The sequence below is a fragment of the Ixodes scapularis genome, unplaced genomic scaffold (genome assembly GCF_016920785.2).
Source record: "Ixodes scapularis isolate PalLabHiFi unplaced genomic scaffold, ASM1692078v2 PGA_scaffold11__112_contigs__length_91849675, whole genome shotgun sequence".
Taxonomy (NCBI): Eukaryota; Metazoa; Arthropoda; class Arachnida; order Ixodida; family Ixodidae; genus Ixodes; species Ixodes scapularis.
This window is the reverse complement of record NW_024609837.1, coordinates 75,124,054-75,127,446: the sequence shown is the minus strand read 5'-3', so window position 1 is coordinate 75,127,446 and position 3,393 is coordinate 75,124,054. Positions and strand designations below refer to the sequence as shown.

The following is a 3,393-nucleotide window of genomic DNA, read 5'->3' as shown; positions in this document are numbered from 1 at the left end:
AAGTAACTATTTTTTTCGAGTAGCTGCCTACAGCAAATTGAAATTACATGCACGGGACATAGATGCCTCATGCGACGGACCCCCTTCATCCTTGTTTTCCATTAACTCTGCTCACCTTCACCACCCGCCTCCAATTTCTGCGCTACTTCTTTAATCTCGATTCCCTGGTTCCCAAAGGCCATGCCATGGCTTGCGCCAGTCACAGGTGTGTCAGCTCTGCAACTGGTGCCATTGTGGCAAAGACGCCAAAGCACCTGGCGCTTGATGTGCTCTTTTAATATTTTGAGCATTGCTGAAAACAGGTGGATGGGTGTCTGGTATGCCCTTTGATTAGTTGCGGATCGTTTCGAATCAGAGGGTAGGTGCTTCTGCGATCTGAGCGCATGCTCGGTATTTAACAATAGTTGAAATTGAACTCTGCAGGAATCTTCAATCATAACAAACAGAATGTGCATGCCAAAAGGCTTAGCAATTGAAACACTCACCATCTATCTATTTTCGTTTCTTGTCCACAAGAAGCTGTCGTATATGTAGCCTCCCTTGCTTAAGCCGCTCCTCCCTAGTGTCCCGGTTGGGTCTCGTCCTGATGAATCGTCGGTGGAGACCTGAGGTGCAGTCAACATCAGATTATACCTTTTGAGACAGAACCATATACTTGCTGGGAGGAAGTACACCCAAACGAATTTTAGCCATGTCATTCATAGGGAGTTTTAAAATGAAAGGCCTGACGTAAAATGAGACGTCAATACTGACGCACCCCTTTTGCAAACCTAAAATTTTGAAGGCCTTGTCCCCCTCGCTAGGGGGACAAGGCACATGAATCCCGGCATGTGGATGAAATTTTTACCTTAAAGGAGGACCAGCAGAGATATTCTTCAGCCTGGCGGAAAGTCCTCCTCGCCCTCTTTTTTTCCCTTTCTCTCCTGTCTTGGAGCACGGCGAGGCGGGGGGAAGGGTCCCTTTTTGCGCCGGCTTCTTCTGAGAGGATAAGCCGAGAAAATCCCCATTGTGAGAGACGGGCGATGGGTTTGGCAGCAGCGACCTCGTGACTTACGGGTATCTTCAGCTCTTATCGCGTAATCTGCCCTATTTTTTGGCGCTCGCCAAGCCTATACTCCGTTTCACCTTCCGTCCGAGCACAGCGGACGCTAGGAGCCATCCCAGCCAATGCGGCGTTGAGGGAGTGTCATGCGACCTTGAGCTCCCTGTGTCGCCCCACCCCACCGGCAGGTCACGCGACTTTCTCCCGGCGCTGGATCGGCTGGGATGGCTCGTGGCGTCCACTGTGCTCGGACTGAAGGTGGAACGGAGTATAGCCCCTCGGGCGTACGGTTCACGGAGCTGCAAGGCTGCGCCCTTCCAGACACCGAATTTGAGCTGTCGAGGTTGTTTGGCTGTAGCCTGTGGCAAAGGAAACATACTTCGGAGCTGCGGTGCATCCCCACACCCATTGAAGGTACGTTTCATAGATATTCTCGGTTGATCAAGGAGCTTAGAACACATGCGCGAGATGTGGTGACTTCAATATGTGAGGTTGACTGACATATTCACAAAACATTCCATCTTCAAGAGACAGGCTTATTACGCTCAAACCTGCCTCAATCGGGATCGCTGGAAGACAGAACTATGTACCAGGCGCGGGAATCTTGTAGCGTATCTCTGTTTTCTAGCAGCGAGCACAAATCATTGTGTGCGTAACTCACACTATATGATGGCCAACAAATGTAGATGACATTTATATTTACACATCCCAACAACCGCATGAGGTGAGAAGGCAGCAGTTGTGTGTGTCGATATTTAAAAAAGTTTTAGTGGATCGTTTTAGCTCTTGGATAACCGTATCCTACGTCAATATATAAGCTATACCCTTTCTGTGAGCATTATTTATCGAGTGCGGCTATCGAAGCGTGTCGTGTTATAGTTCAACGTTGCTAAATCGGTGCTATAGCACGTGCTGCCGCTTTAAAGTATTTTTGAGCCATTAAAATAAAAGAATAAACTAAACGTAGGCGATTTTTTTTTTAACATGAAACGCGTTTGTAATTTTTCATTGCAAATAGATTTTAGGTATACTGCCACACAGTTAGCAAGGACAAACTATCGCTGGTTTTTCTCGTTTTGTTTTCTTAGAAGTAAATGATGTTTAGGAAACTGTTAATGTGAGTATTCAACCTAAGTGGCAGAGCTTAGTGCTAGACAATACATGTTGCTGGGCAGAAATAGTAAAAAGCGCCAATGTCACGTTCGGGCTAACACTGCCACGTAATGTACGAATACCGCTACAAAATCAGCGCAAGCATATTATGGGAATGGATTTATTACAGAATTTGTTTTAATAGGTGAAAGGTTGCCATTCTTATACAAGCAATTCGAAAAAGAATGCTTCTATTGGGCGCCGCCAACGGTTCGGCAAGCTGGGCTAATGAATCGCGAACAATGAGAGCAGCATGCCGGCAGTCGCCATTTTCTCTAAGCGGAGTTTTGAGGCGATTCGACAATCTGTTGTCGCTGAGACGGCGTTCGTTAAAACGAGCCTCTCTAAACCGCATCCCACAACTTTGCGTACACTGTTTATTGAGTCGCACCTCCTTTTTTATCAAGCTCAACAGAGCGCTGTAGGGAGGCAAACAGATGACTTCGTTCAATGCAAACTTTTTTCTCAATTAGTTTTGTTTCAATCGAATTATATGCCTGTATAACTAACGTGGTTTCTCTATACTCCCTGTAGGTGTATAACGTTCAGCGGACGGCCAGATGGAGTGCACCGAATGTTTTTGCGCTCCGTGTATACTGACCCAAGGCCACGTGAGGGTGGGGATGGGCCAGGCACCGTCGTCCAAGAATCCTGGGGTTCGCAAAAAGTATTACAGAATGTACTGGGCCTGCCTGGCAAATCTGGCCGCTTGGCGTGACCCCAGGTACTTGGAGAAGAAGAGACAAGCCGGCCAAGGAGTATATACTAAGCGTGAATTGATGCCAGTGTGCGTAGTTGCACACGTCCGGTGCCTGTATCCAAACCCACCTGGTGTTCCCTACATGGGGCACATGTGGGAGTAAACTATTTGTGTATAAAGTCTCTGGATTCAGCGCCTTTCTTTCTGTGCCTAGTTATTAGTGCAGTGTTAGCACGTTAAATGTCTCAAATCTGTAGTCCACCTTTTTTTCTTGAAACACCTAGTGCGGATGCCCTCTATCCATCGTCCCTGCGTGGGTTCGGGAAAGCGTTTTGCCCCACCAAATTCGCCATATTGTTTGTTCCACTCTGGTGAGGGGCGAGCCGCGTGAGTAACGCTGACTCGTGTAGCTCTTAGCAGGCTCTCGCCACCGAGTCACAAGTCGGTGCCTGCATCGCGACTGCTGGTTTAGGTGACCAGCGTTTCGTCAAGCTGTTTT

General features: G+C 47.7%; 1 long non-coding RNA gene across 1 annotated transcript; it reads left to right on the top strand.

The window, feature by feature from the left end:
* Positions 1-1,329: 1,329 nt before the first annotated feature.
* Positions 1,330-3,073, top strand: LOC115326040. The gene is made up of 2 exons (XR_003919559.2): positions 1,330-1,456; positions 2,729-3,073. It is a non-coding gene; the product is annotated as an uncharacterized LOC115326040 (long non-coding RNA).
* The last annotated feature ends 320 nt before the right edge of the window (positions 3,074-3,393 follow it).